Here is a 25,906-nt window from a genome sequence, read left to right as displayed (position 1 = left end):
TCACAGATATGTTAAGTTATGAAAATAGCAGTTTGAATTTTGGGTTTTAAAACATTTATAACTCAGTATATTAACAAAAACGTTTTACAGATGGCGGCCATTTTAAAATCAAATATTTTTTTTCAAAGCACTGATTGGGTTACTATTAGCATAAAATGCAATCATAGGACATAAAGAAACAGCAAGACTATGGGCTTTTTATTCGGTCTGTCCCCATCAATCATCTAAGCTACTGGACTAACCGGTTAATGATGGGAATTAAATAGTAAACCCATTGGTTGTAATTCGTACGTACTCTGATATAAAAAGCGATATTAAAGGGACATTCTTGAGTTTGCTGCATTGTAATATGTCTCCGACTAATAAAATATTTCTACGAGTAAACTTACATATTAAATATATTTTCTTGTTTAGAATATCAGTGTCTGTATATTCAATGTGTTTCTGGTCGTCTTAATATGTGTAAGAAGCCCAAACTGGACTTGTACGTACGAAAAAACTTTATTTTAGGAAATAAGATGAAATTTAACCTAGTACAAATATTAGAACGATCATAAACACGTTTAATATACAGCCACAAATATTTTATGCAGAAAAATATATTCGATGTGTAATTACAATCGTTATAAAGTCTCTATTAGTCGATAACATGTTAAAAAGTGCAGGAAACTCAAGAATATCCCTTTAAAACCCAGGGTGTTCATCATCTCAAAATGGTTATTATTTCCCTAAACCTCCACATACCATACCATAATAACAGTGACACTGATGTTTGGATTTTGGCAACACTTTTCTACCATTTACTTTTTTCTGTGGAGTGGAAAGTAGCTCTGCGTCTGATTTTAGCCTGTTGATAGAAAGTTATTGTAATAAATAATTGTTTGTTGAAAGGAAATGTTTTATTTAACGACGCGCTGAACACATTTTATTTACAGTTATTGTTTGTTGGTAGAATATAGCTAATTTGCAGTTTTCGCCAGGAGAGGCGGGACGTAGCCCAGTGGTAAAGCGCTCGCTTGATGCGCGGTCGGTTTGGGATCGATCCCCGTCAGTGGGCCCATTGGGCTATTTCTCGCTCCAGCCAGTGCACCACGACTGGTACATCAAAGGCCGTGGTATGTGCTATCTCGTCTTTGGGGTAGTGCATATAAAAGATCCCTTGCTGCAAGTGTAGAGCATCTGCATCTACTAAGAATAATAATTTACGACACTAGATGCAATGATTATTTACTTGTCTTCGAGGCAGTCTACGGTAGCATTTGTGATGCAAAACGTTCATGATTGTTCATTGGATCACGAAAAGGAACATGTGAAGAGTATGCCAATCGTGTCTCCGTTTCATACAATATAGGACGTTCCAAAAGACATGTAACATGTGTAACATCACATCAGTTTAAGATAAAGTGAGGAAAAGGTATTCCAGGAAGCAGCCATCACGGTATATAACATGACGTCTTGGATAAAGAAAAACCTCTGGCACTGCCTCTGTTCCACAACTTAACAGGATGTGACACTACCTCTGTTTTCACCGGAAAGGGTACAAAGGCAGCTTAAAACAACTGATACCATGTGGCCTAATTCACAAAGCTCTCTTAGGATCTGCTAGAAAACAAAGCATCCTCTTTGCAAGTATTTTTGCATTGCACTGAGAGATCGCAAAGTTGCGAGAGTTAGTGAATTAGGCCCCTCATGTGACTTTTGCATTTACTCCCCACTTCTAGCCGATAAAATAGTTCACAGTTATCTTGTACAATAAGACCAGCGACGTGGAACACTTTGACGAAGCAAGGCAATTGTTGTACTACCAGAATTAGATGACATTAGAAACCATTCCACCCACCGAATATGTCCTGCTGCTAGTGTTGAAAATCAGTTGGAATTCAATAATCGATTATCAGTTATACTCGGTTGTCACGAACCAATCAACTTTAGATTACACAATTATTGATTAAAATTATATGGGCATAATAACTAATTTGAATTGTAAGGACAATGGACCTGTTGTCATGCTTACTAAAATACACCCTACAACTCGCCAATCTACCTTTAATATCTAATGTAGACATGAAAACAAATCCCAACATATTTACATCAATTGTATTATCTAGACTAGAGAAATAATTACAGTTAACATTTTCCCACACAATCGATTATAGACTTTTATAATCGATCATAATATCGAAAGGGCCAAACCGATCAATTTGTTTTTATTATAATCGATTACTGGAACATCACTACCTAGAAACTACATCACTATGTTCCACAAGTGTAAAACAAATGCACCCAGTCCAGAGAGATGGTAATTATCTTTGACAAAGGCTGCTAGTTTACGTTCTTTTTTTAATACACTAACGTTGGCTTCCAAAGACTGCAGTGAATTGGTTAAGTGTTGTAAGTGAGTGGATGTGGCACCTATGTAAATAGGTCCCATTGAAATGCACTGAAAACTGTATTTGTTACTGTGAGAAGTAAACTGTTAAATAGAAACTTACAACATCCATATTAAACGCACACCAACACAAACGCGCGCGCATTATTACACTTTACTGAGGCAGAAAATATTCATTTTTGGGGGGAAATGTTCAGTGTAAATTAAAAAGAAAATTCTTTACACATTACCATCAAACTGCATAGGTTAAATCTTCATTTCTAATATACCTTTTAAGGCAATTGATGTAACATCCAAGTTAATCTGAACGACAAAACCGTATATACATGATCAGGGCATTTGGCAAAATAGTGGATAATTCCATGGATCTCTGTCTGGTTCTACAGGAGTACAACCATTGCCAAAAAAATTCTTCACTGAAATTTCATCCCTCTTGATCGTCTTAAAGAGGACTGCCACTCCCAGAATAGTTTATTATAGCACGCGCAGTTCTACTATTAATCTATTAAATATTGCATTGTCTTTAAAGTAAAATATAATGCAGTATAAATAGTATTTATACTGCATTGTATTTTACTTCAGAGACAATGCAGGTCAAGCAGCATGCATTGGCTGTTCTAGCTTTTAGTCTTCGCTTCAATAACATGTTTTTATATGAATTTTAACTTTATTCATTTATTTATTATTGGTTTCCTTTTGACGCAAACAGGCTACTAGTATATACGGTGAGCACATGGTTATTATTTAGTAAATTTGTTTTCTTTAACGATATATAACGATATATATATATATATATATATATATATATATATATATATATATATATATTGTATGTGTGTGTGTGTGTTGTGTCTGCTTCGTGTCTGTTTGTATGTGTGTTGTGTGTGTGTGTGTGTGTGTGTGTGTGTGTGCGCGCGCGCGCGCGCGCAGGATATGACCGACCAATGTTCTTTCAGCCGTTTTTTTCATGAAAGGGCTATAACTTGATTATTGACTTTCGTTAGCCCTAGTACTCTGACGGTAATAGAGCTGGACGGACATTAGGACAGTTATCACGCTCTCTGAAAAGTGTGATAACTGTCCTAATGTCTCTCTGGCTCTCTTACCGTCAGAATACTCGGTCTAACCTTTGTGTGAAAAGTTTCAAATCAGAATATATCTTTAAAATGATAGAATAAGAAAAAAAGAAATGATAACTGTTTATTTATTTGTTTGTTTGTTTGTTTGTTTATTTATTTATTTATTTATTTATTTACTTATTTTAATTTATTTTATTTATTTATTTATTTATTTTTATTTATCTGTTTATTTATTTATTTGTTTGTTTATTTCATTGCGTGTGTGTGGATTTTTTCAGAATGCACCACTCTTATGCTGACTAAAGAAACAATTTCATCACATTAGAAATTTAAAATAAAACAGAACTGAGCAAAATTTGTTTGCACGAGTTGTGTTGTAGTAAAATAAAAATAAACAAAATGAACATCGGAGCATATTTCTAATTAGCGGCTGTTTGACGTGAACCGTGGCAATTGTGATAAGTTGTCTAGTCATTTTTATTATTGTAACTGTGTATTATTTCCCATACAAAGACGAGACCACAGATACCACAACCTTTGATACACGTGTAATAACATCATGGGGGATTGGTCTTGTGAGCCGTTTAACTCCTGGCGAAAAGGAAATGGTTTATTTAACGACGCACTCAACACATTGTATTTACGGTTATATGGCGTCGGACATATGGTTAAGGACCACACAGATATTGAGGGAGGAAACCCGCTGTCGCCACTTCATGGGCTACTCTTTTCGATTGGCAGCAAAGGATCTTTTATATGCACTACCCCATAGACAGGATAGCACATACCATGACCTTTGATGTACCAGTCGTGGTGCACTGGCTGGAGAGAGAAACAGCCCAATGGGCCCACTGACGGGGATCGATCCCAAACCTACCGTGCATCCAGCGAGCGCTTTACCACTGGGCTACGTCCCACCTCTCCTGGCGAAAACTGCAAATTAGCTATATTCTACCAACAAATAATAACTGTAAATAAAATGTGTTGAGTGCGTCGTTAAATAAAACATTTCCTTTCAACAAACGATTATTTATTACAATAGCTTTCTATCAACAGCATAAAATCAGATGCAGAGCTACTTTCCACTCCACAGAAAAAAGTAAATGGTAGAAAAGTGTTGCCAAAATCCAAACATCAGTGTCACTGTTATTATGGTATGGTATGTGGAGGTTTAGGGAGAGAATAACCATTTTGATATGATGAACACTCTGGGTTTTAAAGGGACATTCCTGAGTTTGCTGCACTTTTTAATATATTATCGACTAATAGATACTTTTTAACGATTGTAATTACACATCGAATATATTATTCTGCATAAAATATTAGTGGCTGTATATTAAACGTGTTTATGATCGTTCTAATATTTGTACTAGGTTAAATTTCATCTTATTTCCTAAAATAATGTTTTTTCGTACGTACGGAATTATTTGAAGACAAAGTCCAGTTTGGGCTTCTTACAAATATTAACACGACCAGAAACACATTGAATATACAGACACTGATATTCTAAACAAGAAAATATATTTAATATGTAAGTTTACTCGTAGAAATATTTTTTTAGTCGGAAACATCTTACAATGCAGCAAACTCAGGAATGTCCCTTTAATATCGATTTTTATATCAGAGTACGTACGAATTACAACCAATGGGTTTACTATTTAATTCCCATCATTAACCGGTTATTCCAGTAGCTTAAATGATTGATGAGGACAAACCGAATACAAAGCACATAGTCTTGCTGTTTCTTTATGTCCTATGATTGGGTCTGGAGTTGATCCTACAACCCCTCGTACCTCAAGCGACCTCTTCAGTCAATGAGTTATCCATCACTCAATTCCAGTGATGAAGAAAGGAAAGAAATATTTGTTCAGCACATTTTAATTTATGACTACTGGGTGTCTAACATATGGTCATTTCAATATTTTGTTCAACAGAAAGAGAGGAACTCGTTGCAACCACATAGGCTACTCCTAGGAACATATTATATTTTTTATAATATGAATTTTTGATTGACAGCACAGTACACACCAAGATGCCTTTGATGTGCAAGTAGTGTGGCACTGGTTCGAATGGGGGAAACCCGAGTCCTTATATATTCACACAACAGAACAATCGATACAACAATATATTGTTGAAATCTGTTTTATTTTAAACTTCAGGAGTTTTGGAATTTCTTCTTTATTCAGCCTAATAACTGCACATTCTGAAAAATAATGAACAGAGATAACCGATGTTAATATATGTCAGACTCTGTCGTCATAGTATAAACATGAATACAAACTGGGATTACGCTTAACTTTTGCATCTTCTGCTGCTGAAATGTCTTATCCTAGAGCTTAAAGACTGCAATTAAGTTGTTCAAATATATTGGGGTTTTCTGGGAGGTTTGGGGCGGGGGGGGGGGGGGGGGGGGGGGGGGGGGAGTTGGACTATTTTATTGTTGATTTTGCTTTTGTACTCCTACCAGCCCCATCTTTTGGTCATGTTTTTCATAAACGCGGGGGGTGGGGGGTTTTGGGGGAGGGCGTGTCCAAAAACGTAATTGAACGTAAATGAACGTACAATGAAGGAACACACGTGTCAAGTGGTTTAGTGATTTCCCTAGATATTTGGCAAGGCATGGTAGACCAAACACCATTTTCGGGGCACTTGTTTTTCATTAAAAATACACAAAAATTAATTGAAATAAACATTAATGTAATTTATGTGCTTGCTTTAATAAATTAATGGCAAAAGATATAAAAGACATATTTTATTAATTAATAATGCATTTTTTTGTTTTATAAAGGCAATTTTAGAATTAATTAGTGAAAAAGGCTTGTTTAATATCAGGGCAACATGGTGCTGATTAAGGCAAGTTGGTGCTAGACTATTGAGGCATAGTGCTGCAGCATGCGAAAAGAAGCTAGGGAAAACACTATGATTGGTTTATTTAACTGGGAAGGAGCATACAGTTATCTACCTTGTTTACAGCACAAAACATTTCCTTTTTCTTTTTGTTACATTATTTGAAGGTTAATTATCAGGAATTAAAAAAGTCTTAAACATGGCGGCAGCCAAGGAGCTTATATATATATATATATATATATATATATATATATATATATATATATATATATATAATTATATATATATATATTTATACTGACACACAATGAAACCGCAAAAACAACTTTTCATTGCAAGTAACTATTAATGAATTGATGGATAATGTAATATGACATTAATGACTGGTATTCATGAGATACATTCACATGGAAACATGGCCAGTTATTATCAGTAATCGAGTTGCATTCATAATCGAAAAGTTCAAACCCACCATATCATGGTCAGTATCTGGTGTGTCCACCATTGGCTCGTGAGCATGCATGAAGACGACGGGGAAAGGATTGGGACAAACATCTCAAATAAGCCACAGGAATGTTCCTCCACTCCTCCTGCAACACCTGTACAAGCTTAGCGACGTTACGCGGTGGTGGCTGGCGGTGACGTGCACGACGTCCTAACTCATCCCACATGTGTTCAGTTGGCTTCAAATCTGGTGAAACGGCGGGCCAGTTCATAACGGTAATACCGGCTTGTTGCAGGAATGCCTGGGTAATTCTTGCAGTATGTGGACGGGCATTGTCTTGTTGAAACAGAAGGGGACCTCCTGGTCTTCAGTGACGGCGCAAAAGTGGCTGAAGAACTGGTCTTAGAATAACGTCAACATAACGCTGGGCAGTAAGGACATCGTGGACAATGATGAGATCACTCCTGAAATCACAGTTGATTGCCACCCATACCTTCAGACAACCGCCGCCAAACCGATCAAGTTCCCTCACACATCCGTCAGCGTACCGTTCATGGAGTCTCCTGTACACACGTGCTCTTCCATCGGCAAAGGAGACAGAGAAACGGGACTCATCTGAGAAAACAATGCTCCGGTAAAAGGCTGGTGGATGATTACCATTCTGGAGAGCAAACTGTAGTCTCGCAGCACGATGACACGGTGTCATGATGTTACCGTTGTACAGGCGTCTGCATCTGAGTCCACCCGTTCTGAGTCGACGGATGACCGTCATCGGATGGATAGGCCTTCCATGACGACCTATCGTGTTGTATGCTGTCATCGTCGCAGTTCTGAACCGGTCACGGAGGTGGTGTCATCGAATCTGCCGATCTTGGCGTGGGGTTGTAACGGGACGTTGAACAGGTCGAGGTCGATCACGGACACTCCCGGTCTGTTGATGACGTTCAACAAGTCGTCCAATAGTTGATGGATGGACTCTGTAGGTCTTAGCAACTTGGCTTTGTGAAGTCCCCCCTTGAACCATGCCCAACGCTCGCTCCCTTTGTTCTTCTCCGAGTCGTGGCATTCTTAATGTGACGAGGAGTATGACACCGTTACTTGGCTTTTATGTGTCCACATACTGGCATTTCACGTGCATTGCATGCAGCATGACTGAGCATGTAGTGAACGCATTTCACACCATTGTGTGTGTTTTTGCTATTGTATGTGTAACGAGAACAAAACCAGGATTAAAACCCAGACAAAAGTACCAATCAATGGCTTCCTCTCATAAACTGTTATTTTAAGTCCAATAAATATTTTTTTCATTAATCACAACAAAATATTGAAAAATATCTGTTTTGTGTTTTCATTGTGTGTCAGTGTGTATATATATATTTGTTAGAAATGAAAACTGTTTTGATATAATGATGTTCGGTATTCAAGCACCAGGAGGGGCGGGATTTAGCTCAGTCGGTTCAGTGCTCGCTTGAGGTGCTTGCATCGCAGGATCGAATCACCTCGGTGGATCTATTCAACTGATCGGGGTTTTTTCTCGTCCCAACCAGTGCACCACAACTAGACAAATACCGTGGTATGTGCTTTCCTGTCTGTGGGAAAGTACATATAAAAGATCCCTTGCTGCATTAGGAAAAATGTAGCGGGTTTCCTCTGATGACTACGAGTCATAATTACCACATTTTTGACATCCAATAGCCGATGATTAATTAATCAATGTGCTCTAGTGGTGTCGTTAAACAAAACAAACTTTTAACTTCAAGCACCAGGTTTAACTTGAAACAAAAGTGGGACGTGATCGATTTCAAATAAATAGATTTTGTGAAAAAAATATTTTATCCACATTGAAATCTTTAAATGTTTTCATAAATATATGTGATATATTCGACAACTCCTTTACATGCAGGACCTGTGTGTGTGCAGACTGTCAAAAAAGTACCACGAAATAATAATTTCGGAATATAGGTACAAACCATGTACATTATATATATATGTATATTAATTTATGTGAAAATATTTAAAATGAGTCATGTTTATAAATAAGACATTAATTATAATTTCATTCAGACTAAAAACACGTCTGTTTCTTTATTTTGAAAATACAGATAAGTATTTATGATACTAAAGGGTGAGATTCAGTTTCATTTCAATTTGTTTGTTTATATGTTTGTTTGTTTGTTTGTTTGGTGGGTATTAACTAGTTTATAATACGAGGGTTCAAACACGCTTACTATGGTCACAGCCTCTTATTAAAATCAGGAATTGTTCCCATAGTAAGGCATTTCAGTCTTAGTTTTGTGCTTGCATGCTAATTCCTCTTAAAGGGACATTTCTGCTGCAAGTTTTAAGATGTTATCGACTAACAGATAATTTTTTAACGATTGTAATAAAATATCAAATATATTTTTCTGCATAAAATATTAGTGGCTGCATATTAAACGTGTTTCTGATCGTTCTAATATTTGTATTAGGTTAAATTTCATTTTATTTCCTTAAATATATTTATTCGTACGTACGAAATTATTTGAAGACAAAATCCAGTTTGGGCTTCTTAAAAATATTAAGACGACCAGAAACACATTGTATATACACAGACAATAATATTCTAAACAAGAAAATATATTCCATATGTAAGTTTAATCGTAGAAATATTTTATTAGTCAAGTTCTTTATTTGCCTTAAGTTAAACAAACTTATCAGCATAAATACATACATATATAATTACGGTATATATACAAATATACAAATACAGGTGGAGAGTGATTTAAGAATTAATGGTAAAATTAACATAGTATACTAGTAATAGTGGTGGGATGTACATATATATGTGCTCTATAAACATTATCGTGGTATAGTGATAATTCTAATTCTAAATATATAGGTATATATTGATGTATACCAGATGAAATATGATTAATATACTTGCTAATGAAACGGCAGGTTTGTGGATGTCATATTTTAAGTAAGCTTCAGTAAATCGTCTCTAACTTTATTTGCCAAAACTAAATATTTTCCCAGGTTATTGATGTCTTTATTGTTTTCAGTTGTTAATAGTTCAATGAGCCTAAATACGCTTGGACGTCTGTGGTAACATTGTTTTATATACTTATTCCTCAAATCATTCAAAGCTGGGCAAATAAGGATAAAATGGTATTCGTCTTCTATATCATTATAGTTACAAATAGTGCATTTTCTTTCGGACCTGTCAATTTTCCTATACCTTCCGGTTTCTATATTTAATTTGTGTGCACTAATTCGGATCTTTGATATTTCTTTTAAGTGATTTAATGGTATGGGTTGTCTAAGATATGTTTTGTAGCTTGAATTCAAGTAAACAAAATTTATATAAGGTACCTTTCGGTGAAGTCGTTATTCGACTAAAACAATGTTGTTTAAAATTATCGTAAATTCTTTCCTTAATTATATTATATTCTCTGTTACCAACATTTGGTATGTTCCATATATAGTTTAGTCCAAGCCTATTTAGTTCTTGTTTGACTTGTGTTACCCAGTTACCCTTTAATCGTTCCATTTCCTCATATATAGCTAAAAGGATACAATTTTCAGTATTTCGTATTTTAATCCAATATTTAAAAATTCTTAATTTTCTCATAATATACAGAGGAAAACGCCCTAACTCACTATATATAAATTCATTACAGGCCCCTTGTTGTACTCCAAGTAGTTTTTTACAGAATTTTGTATGAATATTTTCAACATCCCTTGCACAGTGGAATCCCCAGACCTCTGACCCATAACTAAGAATACTGTTAACATAGGTGTCAAAAACAGATAGCATTGTTTCGATATTAAAATAATGTCTTTTGCATACGTTTAATAATGAAAACAAGGCTTTTCTTCCCTGATCAGCGAATCGTTTTTGAGTTCGATTAAATTTACCGTTATAACAGAATAATAAGCCAAGATAAATGAATTCATTTACAACCTCTAACTGTTCACCTTTGTATAACCACTTTTCGTTGTCTCGAATGATCCCCCCATTTCTAAAAATGACAACCTTAGTCTTAGTTGTATTTACAGTTAGGTCCCATTTGGTAGTATATTTTGATAGTGAATTGAGCATTGACTGAAGGCCTTCTGGTGTTTCAGCTAGGAGAACCATATCATCGGCATACATAAGTAGGAATATATTTAATGATTGGATGTCGATATAGGGGCAATTATCTGATAAGAAATGCATTTCGCAGTCATTTACAAACATGGAAAATAATATCGGTGATAATACTTCACCTTGGAAAAGTCCGTTTCGACAACTGAAAAAGTTGGATAGCATACTGTTATATTTGACGCAGCATTTCACATTATCATACAGTGACCGGATAACATTAAGCATTTTACCATCGATACCAAGTTGAATCATTTTGTACCATAGTTTTTTGTCTATTGACATAATCAAATGCTTTACTATAGTCCACGAAGCAGCAATACAGTCGCTTTTTATTCTTCAATATTCGTTCAATTAAAGATTGAAGAATGAAAGCGGCGTCGATCGTTGAGAACTGTTTTCTAAAACCAAATTGAGCGTCACTTATGACATTATTCATTTTTATCAAGAACTAATAATCGTTCATTTAGGATGGCAGTAAATAATTTCCCTAAGCAACTGACTAAAGTTATGCCTCTGTAATTATCAGGGTCGTTTGTATTGCCTTTTTTAAAAATAGGAACAATGCATCCCAATGACCAACTGTGTGGAAATGTACCCGAATCAAAGACAGCGTTAAATAATATCAATAAACATGGCATCAAAACATTTATACAATTTATAAAATATTCGTTTAATACCTTGTCAAGCCCACTGGATTTGTTCGTCTTTAACTTATGTACAGCATTAAGAATTTCCTTCTCTGTAATTTTAGAGTCAAGCTCGCGGTTCGGTGCGTCACTAACTTGCTGGAAACATCTTACAATGCAGCAAACTCAGGAATGTCCCTTTAAACGGTCTAATTTACCTGATTGATTGATTGGTTAATTACTGCTTGTCATTAAACTCATCAACGGAGAGTTGCCCGTCACCTGGAGTAAAGAAAAACACCTATTAATTATAATATTAAATACTGAATATGTTATGTACATAAACAAATACTGGGTAAACTTCAGAGGAGGAAGGAGGGAAGGAATGTTTTATTTAACGACGCACTCAACACATTTTAATTATATTTGTATGGTTCAGGACAAGACATAATGCAGGTGATACGGCGGCCTTATTAGCAAGAAATGCAGCTGACCTACAACATACTTTAAATACGTTTTACCAGCATTACAATGAACGCCAACTTAAAATTAATAGTAACAGCACAAAAATACTGATGTTTAACGGAATACTAAAGATTACAAACGTACTTTCAGGATTGGAAACACTATTATAGAAAATGTGAATGACCACCACAGTGATTTCCCTCTAACTACACGTTATCTCAAGAACTGTCAGCGTCCACCTTAACAGAAAATAAACACGGCAACCATTTGCGACGTGTGACAAATTTTTTGAGAACCAAGCTTAACATAATACCTACCGTTCTGATCTAAAGCCTCCACGAAGTCGAGAACGTCTCGCTGGCCGAGGTATTTCTCTAACTCAGTCTCGTCCAAATATCCATCCTCGTCTGTGTCGAGGTCTCTCGCGACATCTACACCTGTTTGTAATAAATAATAGACGTGTAAAGGACGTCAAACTTTAGAAGAAGTAAGAAACCTTTTTCACAGTGATTTGGACACATTTGCGACATGTTTCCAGGCCGTCAACAACACCAGTAGAACGACCACCGGGAACCACCAGGCCCCGTGAGTATAAACGTTTTAAAGTCTGGACTTAAGACTCTAATAGAATCCGATACCTGATCCACATGTACCGTTTGACACATCTGCAGTGTGGGCACACAATCGTGCCAAATGGAACTAACGACAATGGCAGACCATTATGTTCACCGACTACAGCCGCTTCTGTATCAACAGTGTGGAGAGAGGCTAGTGTTAACGTTCTGCTGATGACTGGGCGACGAATAACCGCGCCTGGGTAGACCTACAAGTCTACGCGTGATGCTGTGAAGCAGAATGGACCTGAATCTGGTCCTGATCAAGGGAATGGCATCTTTGCTCAGCGTTACAGCAAGACACCGCGCGCCTACACCCGACCAGGATCGTTCAGAACATCCTTCAACACACCACGACCACAGAGGCCTAGCTCACCCTGAGCTCTCATCTGAACCTGGATGGATACTTTTGGGTTCAGCTACAAGAGAGTTCATCGCGATCCGCCCTAGGCCAACAGGACAGGCAATATCCCTATGGCAGCAGATAACCGACTGATCCACTCCATGAGACGATATCATCACCGTCAATGGGGATCAGAGGTCATAGAGACAAGTTACAGGGAACACTGTATCATTTGTTTTATTATCAAACATCGAGTTCACATGATATCTTACTACTATCCTACTACTACTTCTACAACTATTACAAATATTACTACTACTACTACTACTACTACTACTACTACTACTACTACTATTGCTATTGTTACTACTACTACCACTACTACTACTGCTGTTGCTACTGCTGCTGCTACTACTACCACCACTATTAGTACTGCAGCTACTACTACTACAACAATAAGTAGTACTAAACTTTCTACTACTAGTAGTAATACTAATACTACCACTACCACTACTACTGTTGCTACTACAACCACTATTATTACTGCAGCTATTACAACTAGTACTAAAATTACTACATGTATATTACTACTACTACATGTATATTACTACTACTACATGTATATTACTACTACTTATATTATTTTACTACTACTACTATTACTACTACTACTACTACCACGACGACCACCACCACCACTACTACTATCACTACCACTACTGCTGCTGCTGCTGCTGCTACTACTGCTACTGCTACTACTATTACTATTACCACTACTACTACTACAATTACTACTGCTACTACTGCTACTGCTGCTACTATTACTACTACTACTTCTACTACAGCAAATATTATTAAAAGTACCAATGATGTTACCAGTACTACTACTATTACCACTACTAGTTACTTCAGCAATCACTGTTAAAAATGTGTGTGTTAAGCCTGTGGTGATATATACTGGTAAAACGCTCGCTTCATGCGCAATCGGTCTAGGATCGTTTCCCATCAGTAGTCCATAACTGGTGTCACAAATTTCGTGGTATGTACTATCCTGTCTTTGGGATGATACATATAAACCATATCTGGCTGCTAAGCGGGTTTCCTCTCTTATTATCTGCATGGTTCTTTATATTTGACGCTATATAACCGTGGATAAAATGTGTTGGGGGTGCGTCGTTAAATAAAACATATCATGGTCATAAGGTTTTACGTGCACATTCAGAACAAGCTGCTGTAGCACACGCCTGTCCTTGGGCGCAGAATCTGGTGCCGGCATCGGTTGGCTTCTACGTTCAGGACAGGAAAAGGGTTGGGGTGGGTGGAAGTGGGGACCGCCCGCGCTGGCAAGTGCAAGGGAGCACATGCATCCCAACAGGAATCAGTAGCGGGCGGGGAATAAAACATGTCTTCTGTTTTTTCCTTTGTATATATAGTTACCTGGTCAATTTTAAAATTTGATTTACTACAGACATAAAACAATTTGTAGTGTATCTCAGATTATGCACTGCTTCATTAGCAAGAGACATATTTTGTTAAATATTTCACAGTATTCACATAGAAAATGATTTTTGAATGCTGAGGTGCGCCGATACACCGGACAGCACTGTAATATTGTTTACGTAGTAGGCCACAGGTGAACATTCCTTTGCTGGACATAAGCAGAGTAAACGTAGTTCCGTCTAAAAAACAAACATATTTTTGGTCAGTGACGAAAATATGGAAATGTATCAAGTCATCAAATTGCCAATATACGGATATATAACGTGGACTAAAAAAACCCGTTAAGCCCTAGTTTGGTTTGATGTAAGGACATCCAAAATGATGTCATTCGAGTTTGACGTTATTCAACAATACACCGCGCCACATATTCTTACGCCAGTTGAATATCTAGTAATCGCGGACTGGAATTAAAGTTGCACGTACAGTTTACCAAAACACGTTGTATTAAGCTTGAGATTATATGATAAAGAGATTATTACCCTCGTGTATTTCGGTATCAATATATATATATATATATATATATATATATATATATATATATATATATATATATATATATATATATATTGTAAGACACTCGGCTAACAAAAGGAACCAGTCAGGAATGGTAGAAAACATCAGTTCATATTTATTTAATGCAGCAGATAAGCAGCCAAAATAACACAGCAACATCAACATCATTATCCACTAGATCCTGTTTGGTATTCAAGTGAAGCTGAGCTATTAACTTAACAAAACCAGTGTAATACGAATGCAGGCACAATTATAATTTCATTTGGTTTAAATACTTTAAACTGCTTGTAAACTGTGTCAATCTCCATTCCAAATGTCAGGCTTAAATAGTTAACTATTTGTCATAGCGGTAATCTTCCATTTTGTTCTTCTTATTATTTTAGATGTTATGACTTTAACACCGAAATGCAAAGTGATAAACAAACGCGCTTTTTATACTTTCATCTAACCAGTTGCGTTACGTAATTTGGCTTGACGATACCCCAGATCGGATCTATTTCACAAAGGAAAATGCTAAATAACCATATACATAATGTGTGCCCCCCAACGGATTTAGAAACTACTATTATTCAGTATGTATTTGCACTTTACTGCCCCAAAATCAAGTACGTATTAGCTGTACAATTTACAGGACAAACTTCCGAGTCGGCCATTCCACTTGCTTCGAACATTTACGTCTATTGTTTTTGTTTATTTTTCATATAGTAAATATAAAGGGGCAAACTCTGCCCCAAACGGAATTAGTGGGGCACAGCAATACTTAATATTATACAACAATTAATTTTACAATATAAGCCGACGTAAATCCATGCCCCATTATTTTGTGGTAATGTATTCAAAAGCTGTGCTATAAAAATAGACAACGAAGTCCTATAAAAATCACCAGTAAACTCGTACAGCATATCAGAGTAATTCTGTACACATTATAAACAAATAGCTTTGTCATCTAACACCATTTTACAACGTTTTAAAGTTAACAAATTAATTTATTTTTAACACGTGTTGTATTTTCGACCCCTGTGGCAACAACACCGGTGAAGTCAATATGGCAGACATCGATGAATTCGTCTGCGAATAAACACATCAATAGAAATATTTTAAACTCCAAAAATAACATTAACTATGGGAAACAATATAATTCTAGGCTATTTAGAGTTCATCGAAATATTGTCTTATTAAGTAAAATAAATTTTCTCTCAGCTAGTGTCAAAATCAGCTGTTTGCCATTAACGTTTTGATCACGTGATTTTGTACATTACAATAAACACATAATAATTAATGGACACACTAGTAGGGTCCATTACAATATATATATATATATATATATATATATATATATATATATATATATATATATATATATATATTGTGATCGTAAGATACAAACGTTCTTGGATATAGACCATACCGCAATTTCATCGATCATCAATGCACATGACGTCATGGAGTGAGCACCGTGGTCTAATGGATAGGCTGCTTGGCAATCAAGCTGACGCCAGAGGTTCAAATCCCGTCAACGCTGGCTCATCTGTCACCCTGTGCCTATCATGCTCATTAGAAATAAACTTTATATTTTCTCTCATAATTTCAATCTGTTTCGAAATTGTCTGTCAATTTGCCCCAACTCTGTCTTCTGAGCTGTCCACACCATAACCTACCTGTTTCAGCTTCCTCCACGGGTGCAGTATCTGTGTACTTCCCTGCACCCACCCGACATCCTCATTCTCTGCCACTAATAAAGCTGGTCTGACCCACGGCACTAACTAACGACCGCCGGTAGATGAGGAGCATAGACAAGGACGGGGATGTAGAGGCGGACATTGAAAGAAATTGAAAGATTGAAGCAGTTGCCAGATCGGGGAAACAATGTGAGATGGAATTCAAAGGAGAGAAAGGAAAGGGGCCAGTGGAATAACAAAAAATATATATGACGCCATGGCACTATAGCAATGTAATGCGTTGTTTGTTTGGGTTTTGGGGGTGGGGGTTTTCGGATATTTACTTTGTGTGTGCATGTTGTTTTTGATTGTTTTCTTTGGGTTTTTTTTTTTTTTTTTTGGGGGGGGGGGGGGGGGGGGGGGTTAGAGGAGAGGAGGTTTGGGGTGGAGAGTTCAAATACATATTGATTTGTTTTCTGTTAATCATAAATAGCTGTTAAATATTGACGCATTGTTGTATTTTTTTGTGCATTTCAGTCAAATATTTCAGTATTTTTAAAGATCAAGACAGCCGTTGACTGGAATCCATCGACTCAGTTGTCTAATCTATCAATGTGACGATTGTTCCGAATGTGTAATCCCTACCTTAACTATGTACAGTACTGTTAGACACAACAACACAATAGTTGAGTTTTTCAACTCATCAACTTCCCGATTCTAGACAGATTGGCCTTGACTATGGACAAATCCATACTGCTAGGCAACTCTTCTTTACGACGCAGTCAAGGCCTACGGATTGCAGCTGGTAGATAGTGGGTTCGTAACCTAAATGGACTTTCCCATAGAGAGCACAGTACATACCACGGCATTATTCTGTCCAAAGAGGTAGAGCAATACATATAATACTAGAACACGCATTCTTAAATCTTGATGCGAATCATTGTTTATACGGCGATATCATAATCTGTCTTGCTTTAATCGGTTTATTTGATATTATTGTTTGAGTCAGGAACATCAGTTATATAATCCAAAATTTATTCCCTAGACATTTACAACACAAGCTAAAATATAGTGAATCTGAAAACTACACAATGTGAAAGAAAAAGAGAATGCAAGATTATGAGATATATAGGTAGAGAGAGATACACGCACGCACACGCACACACGCACGCACGGACACATCATATATATCATCCATTTAATTCCTTTGTAGGAGATATCACTGGCACTATAATTTGCGATATCTTCTGCGATATTCTGACCTAAAACGTGGCTGCCATTCAGGTATTTGAAGATGGTGATAATGTACACATTGACAGATTAGGGTGTGCAAATGTTTTAAATTGTATAGATACTGGAATGTACGCTGTATAAATTGATGGAACTGATCACATCTATCATGTGCAAAGCGACAGATTAAGGTTAGTGCAAAAACGTTAGGAGAAATAAAAACATTTCAAGAATATCTGCAAACGCAAAATGAAACCAGAAATATACATGATATTCCACCTAAGGAGCTGACTATTTTGGCGTGTAAATTCTTTCTGACCATACGCAAAAAGAACGGAGATGAATTCGAACCGAATGCAATAAGATTTTTTTTTTTTCAGTTCCATAGACAGACACCTACTAAGACACAATTGCGGATATTCACTCAACCGTAGCATTGAATTTAGCAAAGCTCGACAAGTATTGATGGCAAAACAAGTAGAGCTTAAACAAAAGGGGAATGGAAATTTACCAAACCGATCGCAGACGATATCGGTTTCCGAAGTCGACAAATTGTATGAGGCTGGTTAACTCGGTTCTTCTACGCCTGACGCTATTGTGAATACATTGTGGTTTGAGGGGTTCACATGAACACAGAAACATGGGCTGGGGAGACATTTGAATTAAAAACAGATACCAATGGCATGGAGTATCTTGAATTTAACGACCGCCAAAGCAAAACTCGCACCGGGATAAATCCACAACGACTATAAATCTCGCACGTTGTCCTTTTGCAGTATACAAACCGTACAAGTCTTTACGACCAGTTGATTATTGTTTCCCTGAAACTCCATTCTATATGTCTTGTACAATAATAAAAAAAAATCCTCTACCGGGTACACAGTGGTTTAAACGTAGTTCGGTTGGCGTACCAAAAACTTGAATCGATCATGAAGCGTATGGCAGTGGCGGCAAACTTGTCTTCCCACAAAAAACTCACTAATCATAGTGCTCGCAAACACCTTGTTCAGACACTAATAGATTCCAATATTCCAGCAACAGAAATACAATAAATCAGCGGTCACAAAAAAATATTAGCAGTATTAACAACTACTCTCACATAAATGAGGATAAGCACCGACAAATATCATCCATCTTATCTGGGTCACGGCCATTACAGCGAGCCACGTGTCAAGCCCCTACTCTGCGTCAAAGTTGGAATGAGTTGCGTCTATCGGTATTTTCACAAACTTTCTCGTTGATAAAAGAATTCTCGGATTTGATACATTTATCAACTCGTGCTGATAAATTATGATATCACAAGACACCCGGGGAGTATCCTCTATATAGCTAGCATATCACGTGTAATAGAAATATGTGATATTTAATCGAGGTCACGGCACTACATTTATTGAATATTGACATATGCATCAGCAGTCGTCAAACAAAAACATGTCAATAGCAACTTTACATTGAAAGTTGTCCAGCATTCTGAACCCACCCTCCCAAAATATCCCAACAAAAAAAAAAAAAGAAAAAGAAAAGAAAAAAGAATCGACATGCACTAGTTTATTTTTATGTAATGCCGTTGACACACCAAACGGATTGATCCATTTTCATCCAGATAGGACAGTTTCAATCCGTGCTGGTCTAAAGTCGCATACGTATGTGGATTGAGCAGCACGCGTACGGGTCAGTACGGTTTTGGATTCTGGTGTGTCAACGGAACATTGGCGAAAACGGTTCAGTTCGGGTCGTTTAGACCACATGGTACAAGTCATGTGACATTTCATTTGCAAAACGTAGGCGGTCTGTGAAGTGGAAAATCACTATTTGTTTTTATATAATACAGCCACTAATATTCTAAACAAGAAAATATATTTAATATGTAAGTTTAATCGTAGAAATATTTTATTACTCGATAACATCTTAAAACATTGCAGCAAACTTAGGAATGTCCCTTTAATTGAAATGGTGATACGAACGTCTGTCTTTTTGTCCATTGCCAATAAATATATTGTATTTTGTTGGGTGCCCAGCCATCTTCGCATCAGGGGTAAAATAAATGTTTTATTTAACGACGCACTCAACACATTTATTTACTGTTATATGGCATCAGACATATGGTTAAAGACCACACAGATTTTGAGAGGAAACCCGCTGTCGCCACTTCATGGGCTACTCATTCCGATTAGCAGCAATGGATCTTTTATTTGCGCTTCCCACAGGCAGGATATCACAAACCATGGCTTTTGTTGAACTAGTTATGGATCACTGGTCGGTGCAAGTGGTTTATACCTACCCATTGAGCCTTGCGGAGCACTCACTCAGGGTTTGGAGTCGGCATCTGGATTAAAAATCCCATGCCTCAACTGGGATCCGAACCCAGTACCTACCAGCCTGTTGACGGATGGCCTAACCACGTACCACCGAGGCCGGTCCGCATCAGGGGTAATGAAAAGGCAGATTCTGCTGCCAAGTCTGCTTTGGATTTCCCTCATGCAAAGGTTGGTGTGCCCTATACTAATTTTTAAACATGGTATTAACCAATTTATCTTTTCGACTTGGAAAAACAATTGGGACGGTACGGTAGCTTCATACTATCAATCCAGTCTTGGGAGAGTGGCAGTCCTCCTATAGGCAGTGCAGGAAGGATGAAATAGCCTTTTGTCGTGCTCGCATCGGTCATATCTATTTGATCCATTCATTTTTCTTGAAGAGGGATCCTCCTCCTCAGTGTGACCACTGTCAGTGTACTCTGACGGTACGCCACATTTTGCTGAAGTGTACTCATCTTAACGCAATTACAAAATATATATTTGGACCACGAAATGTGTTAGAATCATTTCGATTCCATCCAGAACTTGCATTACAATATTTACATGATACTATAGGGTGTATACTACCAAATCAAATCCCATAGACGACAATAGTAACATATGTGGCTAAAACTCCTACCTGCAACGTATCAACCGACATAAACGCCACGGATATAAATACTACCACCCCTTACACTTAAAGTGAATCAGAAAAAAATGGGGGTCAAGCTGCTCGTTTCTGAGATAACGGGTTGCGTCTATGACTACCCTTGTTTCGCACAAAATTCGAGTACTTTTTTTTACAGGTACCCCATACATGTTTCAAGCACAAGGCTACTTGACACATTGGTACCAGATGAAATAAAATTGCAATTTTTTTTTACCCAGATGAAACTATTATTTTTTACAACCAACACACTCACATTTATAACCAATCACAGGACTTGTGGTGTTCACTTCTCTATCAAAAGTTCGGTGCACCTCGCACTTTGACCCAGCCGGAAGTTATTTGGTTTAGTACTACCTATAAGGTTATTATACAATTTTGTTTACTATATGGGATTTTATTGCATGAGTTCACATTCTGGTGGAAATCCGTATTGGACCACTAATTATCAAATATAATTAAGACAACAAGAAAATCAAGAAATTTCTGTATTGTTTCATCGGATAACACTGCGACTCAGTAGCTCAGGCAGTGTTAAATCAAGGACAAACGAAAACAAATGAGAGTGATGTTCCTTTGCTTTGGTAATGAGCACGCGCATCCAATAGAGCTTTTACCATCCAATATGGAACGTCCAACAACACTTTTTGGAGATTTTGGGGTACAGGATCGGTAACAATTGAACCGATTTGATTGGAATAGATTATATAGATGTATAATAATGACTTATTCTAAATTTTATTGATATTTGTATCAGTTCTCTAGTTTGTCATTCCATTTCAATACAATAAAAACACAGTGATTTTCAAAGCAATGCTGATAACTATATAAAGAGAGAAAGAGTACTTACCTTTGTGTAGTCTTCACTGGATAGTACGATATTTTCCAAGTGGTGCTGCTACTTTTAAAGATAGTTGGTGTTACAAAGGCGTGATACGTGAGTGTGAAGCGGATATATAATAAGTAGTTATTACACACAATGAGTGTGAAGTCCTGTTCTGTCTAACATCTGCATCCAGAACGAATGAATGAATGAATGGATAAATAATTAAAATAATAATAATAATAATAATATATAAATACATATATATATATATATATATATATATATATTACAATATATATTATATATATATATATATATACAATATTTATTATTAGCCACACATAGATAGAGAATTGAGAGAGAGAGCTACAAGAGAGAGACTTGAAAGAGAGAGAGAGAGAGAGAGAGAGAGAGAGAGAGAGAGAGAGAGAGAGAGAGAGAGAGAGAGAGAGAGAGAGAGAGAGAGAGAGAGAGAGAGTGGGGAGGGAGAGAGAGAGAGACAGAGACAGACAGAGAGGGAGACAGACATACAGAGAGACAGGTGAGAGAGTAAAAGAGAGAGAGAGAGACATTGAGAGAAGAGACAGAGAGAGAGAAAAATATAGAAGAGAGAGAGATAGATAGAGAGAGATAGACAATAGAGAGACAGAGAGAGAGAGAGAGAGAGAGAGAGAGAGAGAGAGAGAGAGGGGAGGGAGAGAGAGAGAGACAGAGACAGACAGAGAGACAGACAGAGAGTAAAAACAGTAAAAGAGAGAGAGACATAGACAGAGAGACACAGAGACAGAGAGACAGAGAGACAGAGAGAGACCGAGAGAAAAACAGAAAGAAAGAGAGAAAGACATAGACAGAGAGACACAGAGAGAGAGACAGAGAGAGACAGAGAGAAAAACAGTAAAAAGAGAGACATAGAGAGAGAGAGACAGAGAGAGAGAGAGAGAGAGAGAGAGAGAGAGAGAGAGAGACAGAGAGAGAGACAGAGATGGGGGGGTGCAGACATACACACACACACACACACACACCACATACATACAGACAGATATAATGTTTGAAGACTTTTTAATGGGCATTGTGGTCTTATTTAACCACACCCAGCACATGTCTATAATGTTTACTATTGAGATTTTCACTTTTGACAGATACTATTTTCACTCTCCTGGATTTCTCAACACCGAGAGTCTGCTATTAGGAAAATAACAAATTAATATGTTGGTGGTGCGCACGGACTTGGGGGGAGGGGGGGGGGGGGGGGGGGCATTGAAACGTGCTCTGTCGATCTGGCAAGGCATGGTAACCTATTAGTGAATAACGTTCATCGGTCACCGGCAACAGATGCATCAATTAAATATTGTGACAAACCGGACTTTCCAGAGATGACAAAAGGAAATTAATATCACACTACACAACAGTGGACGCGCATACATGGAATGACAAATGCATTGACTCAAATTACAGAGACACAGCAAATCTAATGCACACATTTTCAACATCCTTTTTTCATACTGAAAATATTATTCAATAAAAACTTCTAAACAACCTCCAAAGAATGAGGTAGTCTAACACTCTGAACAAGAACACGAGGTCTTGTAGTGTGAAAATACTAAAATTGTTTACCCACAAAGCAGCCAATCATATTTAGAAAAGCTCACATTTAAATTCACAATGCAGCCAATCTACATATTTAGAAAAGCTCACATTTAAATTCACAATAACCTTTTTAAAGAGACAGACAGAAAAACGGATAGAAGAGAGTTAACGAGATATAAGAGTGGATGTGAGAGAGAGAGAGAGAGAGAGAGAGAGAGAGAGAGAGAGAGAGAGAGAGAGAGAGAGAGAGAGAGAGAGAGAGAGAGAGAGAGAGAGAGAGAGAGAGAGAGACAGAGAGAGAGAGAAAGAGAGAGAGAGAGAGAGAGAGAGAGAGAGAGAGAGAGAGAGAGAGAGAGAGAGGGAGGGACCGACAAACACACATACATACAGACAGATATAATGTTTGAAGAATTTTTAATGGTCATTTGGGTCTTATTTAACCACACCCAGCACATGCCTATAATGTACTACTATTGAGATTTTCACTGTTGACATACACAAGCAATGTGTATCTTGGATGCAATAAATATCAAAATGTTTACATTTTAAATAGTTAAGTACATCGCTTCGTTTCTCACGGCCTCCTAGTCCCTGACACTTTAATGACATAATATTAATTTTGAATTATTATTTGTTTGGTAAACAATAACGATCTGTAAGGCAAAATTCCAATAAAAAGTGACGCTATCAGATATGACGTTCCCTGATAGCTCAGAACGCATCGTGGTTAGTCTACAATTTGCGGGCGACACGGTGCCACAGGTTCTCGAGTCCCAGCAACGGCATGGGACAATTTGTGAGGCCAGAAAGGATTTAATTATCCACTGCGCCAGTGCGTTAATATCTATGTATGTAACAGTCAGCCTCGATACACATACAATATATAGATATTCATACATCAATATATATATATATATATATATATATATATATATATATATATATATATATACACACACACACACACAAAGAGAATAAAACATGAGTGGTTATTAGATATCATTTATCTTACAACTTGTTGATTTAAAATGTATCTAACGAGCAAAAGCGTGTTTGATACGTTTTCAAACAACGAGTTGTAATTTTTTTTTCGACTGAAAGTTATTTACAGCCCTTGCACTTACACGTCACAGACAAATGATTGTCAGGTTAACTATACGTCACAGTGTAATCGATTTCCATCGTGCTGTTTTTTCATTGGATGTATGGCTTTGGTGACCTGGTCGTCACCTAGAAGTAGCCAGTCGTATGTATTGAAATTGTTAACACACGTACATGTGTAAACAAGTATGTGTTATAAAAAATTAACGAATGGGGTTATCAGCAAAGGGTGTGTAAGAAATGTATTTATTGTATACTGCTGGTAATGTTGCTTACATGGGAGTGAATCTGGACTTGATGGCTGAGATGGGCTGCGACTCCTTCCCCGTCTCCACCAAGCGTCACATTCTTGGAAGGCCACAAACGTGAACAGTAACAGAACAACCAAGATTCTCATCTTCGTAGTCTGTAAATATCACATACTACTTGGAACTCGTACATACTATCAACATGTCTGTAAATATCACATACTACTGGGTACACGTACACACTATCAACATGTCTGTAAATATCACATACTACTGGGTACACGTACATACTATCAACATGATTTTATAAGCGGCTTTAAACGAAAAGAATATCGGCCGAATTTTACGAAGCCTGAGACGAGAGAGAGAGAGAGAGAGAGAGAGAGAGACGAGAGAGAAGAGAGGAAAGGAGAGAGAGAGAGAGAGGAGAGAGAGAGAGGAGAGAGAGCGAGAGAGAGAGAGAGAGAGAGAGAGAGAGAGAATTGAATGTCATTTTGGGCAAAGTTTACCAGCATTCTCCTTTGTTCAGCAACAAAGATAAGAGTTATATAACATCAATATAGGACACCCATTGAGTTTGAACACAATACAAATATAGTACACGTAGTGAAAGCAAAACTGTTCAATCTAGATAATAATATTTATATGGAAAAGAGTAACATTTACCTTTACCTAATCAAAGTAACGATATTTTTAGTGATGCTGCTGCTACTTTTAAACATTTCTGGTGTTAAAGAGCTATGCTACGCGAGAGGGAATTGGATATACACATACTCATTAATTATTACAGAGTCATTAATTATTGCATATAATAAGTGTGAAGTACTGGTGGATCGTAACATATGCCTCCAAGCAACGTAATCATAATAAAAGGGCAGTTTATTACACCTTATATATGAAAATATATTACCCCAGCGCTCACCCATAATAGGGAACCTATATATCTGTATATACCTACATGCATATCAATATCTCTTTCTATTATATATTTTATCTCGCCCCTCAGAAACGCTAACCAGAAACAAAACACCACCCCCCCCCCAAAAAAAACAAAAAAACAAAAAACAAACACGAAATAAAACAACAAAACACAACACGACACGATACGACACGACAACGACACAACACAACACAACAACCAAACACACACACATACACACCACCCACCACACACACACCCACCCCACACACACACAGACATATATATATATATGATTATATATATATATATATATATAGATATATAATATATATAATATATAATATTACCCAAGTATAATATATATTATATATGTGTCCACAGAGTCATCAAGAAAACAATAGGTTTTTTTAAAATGTATTGCTA

The 25,906-nt window shown here is 37.0% G+C and overlaps 2 protein-coding genes across 4 annotated transcripts in view; one reads left to right on the top strand and one right to left on the bottom strand.

Annotated features, from left to right (window-relative positions):
- Positions 1–25,906, top strand: part of LOC121370734 (oncomodulin-like) — a 231,022-nt gene that overhangs the window by 13,319 nt on the left and 191,797 nt on the right. The window lies entirely within an intron of this gene.
- The window catches only part of LOC121370746 (oncomodulin-like), a 59,534-nt gene continuing 39,222 nt past the window's right edge, over positions 5,595–25,906 (bottom strand). For 2 of the 3 annotated variants that reach the window (XR_005957723.1, XM_041496180.1), the window contains exon 4: positions 5,595–5,671. The gene's annotated coding sequence lies outside the window, so the exon portion shown is untranslated. Of the gene's footprint in view, positions 5,672–11,730; positions 11,795–12,294; positions 12,392–25,906 lie in introns of those variants that run through there. The other variant, XR_005957724.1, reaches the window with a different exon arrangement.

This window comes from Gigantopelta aegis, chromosome 4 (genome assembly GCF_016097555.1).
Source record: "Gigantopelta aegis isolate Gae_Host chromosome 4, Gae_host_genome, whole genome shotgun sequence".
In the NCBI taxonomy this organism is placed as follows: Eukaryota; Metazoa; Mollusca; class Gastropoda; order Neomphalida; family Peltospiridae; genus Gigantopelta; species Gigantopelta aegis.
The sequence above is the reverse complement of the archived record's forward strand: the minus strand, read 5'-3'. Positions and strand labels throughout refer to the sequence as shown.